We start from the raw sequence: 8,320 nt of genomic DNA on the forward strand, positions 1-8,320 counted from the left end.
TAGTCCCAGCTACTCAGGAGGCTGAGGCAGGAGAATCGCTTGAACCCAGGAGGTGAAGGTTACAGTGAGCTGAGATTGCGCCACTGCACTCCAACCTGTGCGACAGAGAAAGACTCTGTCTCAAAAAAAACAAAAAAGCTAATAAATTAAAAGCTATCCCATGTTTGTGTATCACAATACACTAATAGTAAGATGGTAATACTCCTCAAACTGATCTACAGATTCAGTATAATACCTATGAAAAAATTACAGCTACACTTTTTGGATGAATTGGCAAGTTAATTCTAAAATTCAGAAGAAAATGGAAGAGACCTAGAATATCCAAACCAATCTTGAAAAAGAAATTTGGAGGATTCACACTCCTCAGTGTCAAAACTTACTACAAAGCTCTAGTAATCGAGGCTGTGTGGAACTGACATAAAGAGAGAATGACCAACGGAACAGAATTGGAAGTCCAGAAATAAACCTTTATGTTTATGATAAACTGAACACCAGCAAGGGTGCTGATAAAGCCTCTATCTGTGTCCCCACCGAATCTCATGTTGAACTGGAATCCCCAGTGTTGGAAGTGGGCCCTGGTGGGAGACGACTGGATCCTGGGAGCAGATTTTTCATGAATGGTTTAGTGCCATTCCCTTGGTGATGAATGAGTTCCTGTGAGAGCCAGTTGTGTAAAAGTGTGGCATTTCCCATTCTGTCTCTTGGTCCTGCTTTCACCATGTGATGTGCCTGCTCCCCCTTCACCTTGCACCATAATTTTAAGGTTCCTGAAACCCTCACCAGAAGTTGAGCAGTGCTGGTCTGGTGCCCTGCTTGTACAGCCTACAGAACTGTGTGCCAACGAAACTCTTTTCTTTACAAATTACCTAGTCTCAGGCATTTCTGTATAGCAACTCAAAAAGGGCCTAACACAGGTGCCAAGACAATTCAGTGGGGGAAATAACAGTCTTTAGAAAATGGGGATGGGACAACTAGATATCCACATGCAGAAGAATGAAGTCAGACCCTTACCACACACCATACACAAAGATTGAATCAAAATGGATAAAGATCAAAACATAAGAGTTAAAATTATAAAATTCTAAAAGAAAACAAGAGTAAATCTTTGTGGCCTTGAATTAGGCAATGTCTTTTAAGATACAACACCCAAAGCACAAGTGACAAAAAAAATTGGAAAATCGAACTTCATCAAAATTAAAATATTTATGTGTCAAAGAATAGCATCAAGCAAGTTAAAAGACAATCAGCAGAAAAAATATTTACAAGTCATTTGTCTAATAAGGGAATTGCACCCAGAACACATAAAGAACACTTACAGCTCAACAATGAAAAAAAAAAAAAACTTAAAAATGGGACAAGGATTTAAATAGACATTTCTCCAAAGATATACAAATAGCCAATAAGCACATGAAACACTGCTCAATATTATTGATTCACAGAGATTGCAAATCAAACACATAATATAATGTCACTTCATACCTGCTAGGATGGCTATAATCAAAAAGACAGATAATAATAAGTGTTGGAGAGGATGTAGAGAAACTGGAATCCTAGTAAGTTGCCAGTGGGATTGTAAAATGGTGCAGCCACTTTGGAAAACAGTTTGGCAGTACCTCAAAATGTTATACAAAGAATTATGATATGACCCACTATTCTATGTCTAGATATAGTACCAAGAGAAATGAAAATATATGTCCACACAAAACCACAAACACAAATTTTGTAGAACCTTTATCCGTACTAGTAAAAGGTGGAAACAACCCAAATGTCCATCAAATGATGAATGGAAAAACAAAATATGGTATATCCATATAATGAAATATTATTCAGCCATAAAAAGTAATGAAGTACTGTATATGTTGCAACATGGATAAACTTGAAAACATTATGCTCAGTGAAAGAAGTCAGTCACAAAAGATCATGTGTATGTATGTGTGTATGTGTGGCTACACGTATTGTATGATGCTATTTATGTGAAACATTGAGAAGAAGCAAATCTATAGAGACAGAAAAAATAATAGTGGTTGATTAGAGTTGTGGGGGTGAAGAAAGGGGATTCACTGCTAATGCGTACAGGATTTCTTTTTTGGATGACAATGTTGCACAAGTCTAAGCATACTAAAACTACTCTTTTGGACACTTTAACTCGGTGAATGCTACAATATGTGAATTATATCTCTATAAAGCTGTTTTTTATTTGTTTGTTTGTTTGTTTGTTTTTGAGATGGAGTCTGGCTCTGTCACCCAGGCTGGAATGCAGTGGTACCATCTCGGCACACTGCAATCTCCACCTCCCAGGCTCAAGCAGTTCTCAGATTCTCCTGCCTCAGCCTTCCTAGTAGCTGGGATTACAGGCACCAGCCATAATGCCCGGCTAATTTTTATATTTTTAGTAGGACAGAGTTTTACCATATTGGTCTCAAAAAAAAATATTTTGCCTTATAGTGTGTAACAGCATATAAGTAACATAAATAGGTGTTTCATGAATTGATACTTACCTATTACTATAACATATTTTGATATTTTATTTTATTTTTTCTTGGAGACAGAGTTTTACTCTTGTCTTCCAGGCTGGAGTGCAGTGATGCCATCTTGTCTCACTGCAACCTCCGCCTCCTGGGTTCAAGCAGTTCTCCTGCCTCAGCCTCCCAAGTAGCTGGGATTATAGGCATGCACCACCATGCCCAGTTAATCTTGTGTTTTTAGTAGAGACAGGATTTCACTGTGTTGGGCAGGCTGGTCTTAAACTCCTAACCTCAAGTGATCCACCCTCCTCGGCCTCCCAAAGTACTGGGATTACAGGCATGAGCCACCACACCCGACTTCAGTAAATTGATTTTTATGACTACTAATGGGTCCCCCAAAACAGGTCTAAGTCATAGTCTACTTGCTATGAGAAAGAACAGGTTTGGCTTTTTGTTTAAGGAAAAAAACAAAAACAAAAAAAAATTGGAAAAAATTCTGAAAAATAAACATTCATCAGCATTTTTATGGAAAACAATCTGATGTGACAGGAGGCCAACCAGGTAAATTATACAACCCAAGCAGAAAGAAATCATGGGAGCGCGTCTCTGAATGCGGAGAGGAGCACTGCTCCACGGGAAGCTTGCCTATTGGGATGTAGGAGAAATAAAGTAGGTGAAAGAGGTTAAAAAAAAAAAAAGAAGCACTCTGAGAAGAAACTGAAGTGTAACTTTAATACATAAAACAAAAGCTGTATTCAGCACTTCTGATTAGCTCCCCTCTCTTATGCTTCAAGCTTTAGATTCTGACTTTCTAATACCACATCCAATCATATTGAATTAGCCTGAAGTTTGATTTGGAGGGCTGGTGAGCCAGTCTCATTTTGGCCTGATGACATTTTGGGCTTGGGGCTATCTCCCTTTTTTTGGTGCTTAGCTCAACCGCAGAAATAATACCAGCAATAGTAATGTCATCACTTTACCATGCACGTCTAATTGAAATGTGAATGGGTATGCTATTGGCCAGTGGCCCCTGTCCACTAATTATGTATCATCTGAAAATCTGACCCAAGTATCTGACAATCAGACAGGCATAGCTTTCATCCTGCCATTATCGGTTCACAGTTATGCCATCTGGCTCTTATACCCAGAAGAAAACTTGGCATCCATAGTCAACCAGAATGACCGCCAATTCTTAAAACATCTTATTTTCTCTTTGCCAAAAACCAAGTGACAACTGATCTCAAAGTGTCAGCACTTAACCTGTAAAACAAATGACTTGGGGGAGAGGCATTTTCTCAATGAAAAATAGGATTGAAAATAGGGTTGAGAGTATTTTCGTGTCATCAGATATCTCAAACTAAGTTCTAACAGTATAACCTAATTTATATTTTCTCTGTGTTTGTCTCTGAATTTTCAGTTCATGTTAATAAATACTTTTTGAACACCTGCCCTATGAAATGAAATGAGCCAAGCGTTGAAAGGATACCAAGTAGTAGTAATCAGGGAAAGGGCTCTAGCTCTGTAGAAATAAAACATCAGATTTCAGCAACTTAACCCAATGAAAGTTTATTTTACACTCAACAGCTCAATGATGCTATTCTAGATCACAGGACAAATTTCTTCCATGTAGTGATCCAGGGACTCCAGTCCCTTCTACCTGGAGTTCCTGCCAGACCCTAGGTCATCAGAATCTTCTGCTTCAAGCTGGTGAAGAGATGAAAGATCAGAGAAGGCTCACACACCTAAAAACACCCCACCCAGAAGCAACATCCATCACTTCCACTTTCATTCTACTGGTAAGAACAGTCGTGTGGCCACACCTGGCTGCAAGGTATTGGCCAATGTAGTCCCTGGCTAGGTAATCACATCCCTGTGACACAGTAGGGAAGGCTGGGAACAAGCTGGAGACCTCTTCATTTATATTGTGTAAGACGTAACTTCTGCCTTCAAAGAACTTTCATCAGAAGAAGTAAATAAACAGAGAGACATTTCAAGTTCCTGGGTAGGAAGACTTAATATTACCATGATGTCAGTTCTTCCAAACTTGATCTACAGATTTAATGCATTCCCAAAGTCCCAGGAAGTTATTTTGTTGCTATCAACAAAATGATTCTAAATGACGTGAAGAGACAAAAGACCCAGAATAGCTAACATAGTGTTGAAGAACAAAGTTGGAAGACTGGCCAGGCACAGTGGCTTACGCCCGTAATCCCAGCATTTTGAGAGGCCAGGGTGGGCAGATTGCTTGAGCTCAGGAGTCCAAGACCAACCTGGGCAACATGGCAAAACCCATCTCTAAAGAAAATACAAAAATCAGCCGTATGTGGTACCTGTAGTCTCAGCTACTCAGGAGGTTGAGGCAGGTGAATTCCTTGAGCCCAAGAGGCGGAGACTGCAGTGAGCCAAGATTGCACCACTGCACTCCAGCTTTGGCAACAAAGTGAGACTCTGTCTTAAAAAAAGAAAAAAAAAAAAGGTCAGGCATGGTGGCTCACACCTGTAATCCCAGTAATTTGGGAGGCCGAGGTGAGTGGATCACTTGAGGTCAGGAATTCAAGACTAGCCTAGCCAACATGGCGAAATCCCATCTCTACTAAAAATACAAAAATTAGCTGGGCATGGTGGCACATGCCTGTAATCTCAGCTACTCAGGAGGCTGAGGCAAGTGAATCTCTTGAACCCAGGAGGCAGAGGTTGCAGTGAGCTGAAATCAAGCCATGGCACTCCAGCCTCGGCAACAGAGCGAGACTCTGTCTCAAAAAAGAGAAAAAAGAAAATTGGAGGACTGTGTCTGTGACTTCAAGACTTACTATAAAGCTACAGTAATCAAGACAATGTGGCATTGGCAAAAGGACAGATGAATAGATAAATTGAATAAAGAACCCAGAAATAGGCCCATATAAATATAGTCAACTGATCTTTGACAAAGGAGCAAAGACAATACATTGGAGCGAAGGCAGACTCTTCTACAAATGGTGGCTGGAATGACTGGACATCCACATACAAAACAATGAATCTAAATGCAGCCCTTACACCCTTCACAGAAATTAACTTGAAATGGATTATATACTTCAATGTAAAACACAAACTATAAAACTCCTAGACTGGGCAAACATGGCGAAACCTCGTCTCTACTAAAAATACAAAAAAATTTAGCACAGCATGGTGGAGCATGCCTGTAATTCCACCTACTCAGGAGGCTGAGACAGAAAGATTGCTTGAACCCAAGAGGTAGAGGTTCTAGTGAGCCAAGATCGCACCACTGCATGCCAGCCTGGGCAACAGAGTGAGACTCCATCTTCAAAAATAAGCAAACAAACTCCTAGAAGAAAACATAGGGGAAAAACCTAGATAACGTTGGGTATGATGATGCCTTTTTAAATACAACATCAAAGGTGTGATCCATGAAAGAAATAATAGATTAGCTGGATTTCATTAAAATTAAAAACTTCTGCTCTGTGAAAGAATATGTCAAGAGAATGAGACTGGGACTGGTAAGCTGCACACTGGGACAAAATATTTTCAAAAAATATATTAAGATTATTACCTGGGGCCAGGTGCGGTGGCTCACGCCTGTAATCCCAACACTTTGGGAGGCCAAGACGGTGGATCACAAGTTCAGGAGTTCAAGACCAGCCTGGCCAGCAAGGTGAAACCACGTCTCTACTAAAAATAAAAAAAAATTAGCCGAGCATGGTGGTGCAGGCCTGTAGTCCCAGCTACACAGGAGGCGAGGCAGGAGAATTGCTTAAACCCAGAAGGCAGAGGCCAAGATCATGCCACTGCACTCCAGCCTGGGCAACAGAGAGAGATTCCATCTCAAAAAAGAAAAAAACTTACTACCTAAAATACAAATATTGTTGTTGTTGTTGTTTTGAGATGGAGTCTTGCTCTGTCACCCAGGTTGGAGTGTAGTGGCAGGATCTTGGCTCACTGCAACCTCTGCCTCCCAGGTTCAAGCAATTCTCCTGCTTCAGCCTCCCAAGTAACTGGGATTACAGGCATGCGCCGCCACACCTGGCTAATTTTTGTATTTTTAATAGAGATGGGGTTTCACCACATTGGCCAGGCTGGTCTTGAACTCTTGATGTCAGGTGATCTACCCACCTCGGCCTCCCAAAGTGCTAGGACTACAGGCAAGAGCCACTGCACCCAGACCCAAAGAATTCTTAAAACTCAACAATAAGAAAACAAACAACTTGATTAAAAAAATGGGCCAAACACCTTAGTAGACACCTCACCAAACAGGATATGGATGGCAAATAAGCATATGAAGAAATACTCCACATCATATGTCATCAAGGGAAAGCAAATTAAAACAGTGAGATACCACCTCACACATATTAGAGTGGCCAGAATCCAGAACACTGACAACACCAAATGCTGGTGAGGACATAGAGCAACAGGAACTGTTGCTGGTGGGAATGAAAAACAATGCAACTAGTTTGGAAGGCCGTTTGGGAGTTTCTTACAAAACTAAACATACTTTTATTATATAATCCGGCAATCTTGCTCCTTGGTGTCTACCCAAAGACGTTAAAAACTTATGTCCAGAGAATCACTTGAGCTCAGGAGTTTCAGACTAGCCTGGGCAATACAGTGACACCTCATCTCTACAAAAAATTAAAAAATTAGAGAGGCATGGTGTTGCACACCTGGAGTCTCAGCTACTTGGGAGGCTGAGTTGGGAGGATCACTTGACTGCAGGAAGTTGAGGCTGCAGTGAGCCATGATCACACCACTACACTCCAGCCTGGGTGACAGGCAAGACCCTGTCTCAAGAAAACGAAGGAAGAAAGCAAGGAAGGAAGGAAGGAAGAAAGGAAGGAAGGAAGGAAAGAAGGAAGGAAGGAAGAAAGGAAGGAAGGAAGGAAAGAAGGAAGGAAGGAAGGAAGGAAGGAAGGAAGGAAGGAAGGAAGGAAGGAAGGAAAGAGGGAGAGAGGAAATGAGGAGAGGAGGGGAGAGGAGATGAGGGGAGGGACAAAAGAGGTGGGGAGGGGAAAGAAGGAAGAAAGGAGGGGAGGCACGGAGGGGAGGGGAGGGGAGGGAAGGGAAAAAAAGAGCTCTCAAGCCATAAAAAGTTATGAAGAGTTTGCTTATAGCCATTACTGGAGATAGTGGGGAAAAAAAAGTTATGAAGAGGCCAGGCACAGTGGCTCATGCCTGTAATCTCAACACTTTGGGAGGCTGAGACTGGTGGATCACTTGAGGCCAGGAATTGGAGACCAGCCTGGGCAACATGGTGAAACTCTATCTCTACTAAAAATACAAAAATTAGCCAGGTTGGTGGCACATGCCTGTAATCCCAGCTACTTGGGAGGCTGAGGCAAAGAATCACTGGAAAATGGATGGCAGAGGTTACAATGAGCCGAGATCATATCATTGCACTGCAGCCTGGGTGACAAAGTGAGACTGTCTCAAAAAACAAAAGTTATGCAGAAAACTTAAATGCATATGACTAAGTGAAAGAATCCAATCCAAAAAAGGCTGCATACTGTATGACTCCAACTATCTGACATTTTGGAAAAGGCAAAACTATGGAGACAGTAAAAATATCAGTGGTTGCTAAGGGTTGAAGGCAGGGGTTAGTGCAGTGAAAATACTCTGTGTGATACTCTCATGGTGGATACATTTCACTGTACATTTGTGCAAGCCCATAGGATAAACAACACTGAGGGCATGAATGTAAACTAAGGGCTTTGGGGGATTATGATGTATCAGTATGGCTTCATCAGTTGTAACGAGTTTACACCTCTGGTGCAGAATGTTGATAATGAGAAAGGTTATGTATCTGTGGGACAAGTATATGAGATATCTTTCTATCTTCCTCTCAATGTTGCTGCAAACCTAAAACT

The sequence above is a fragment of the Cebus imitator genome, unplaced genomic scaffold, assembly GCF_001604975.1.
Source record: "Cebus imitator isolate Cc_AM_T3 unplaced genomic scaffold, Cebus_imitator-1.0 Scaffold191, whole genome shotgun sequence".
In the NCBI taxonomy this organism is placed as follows: Eukaryota; Metazoa; Chordata; class Mammalia; order Primates; family Cebidae; genus Cebus; species Cebus imitator.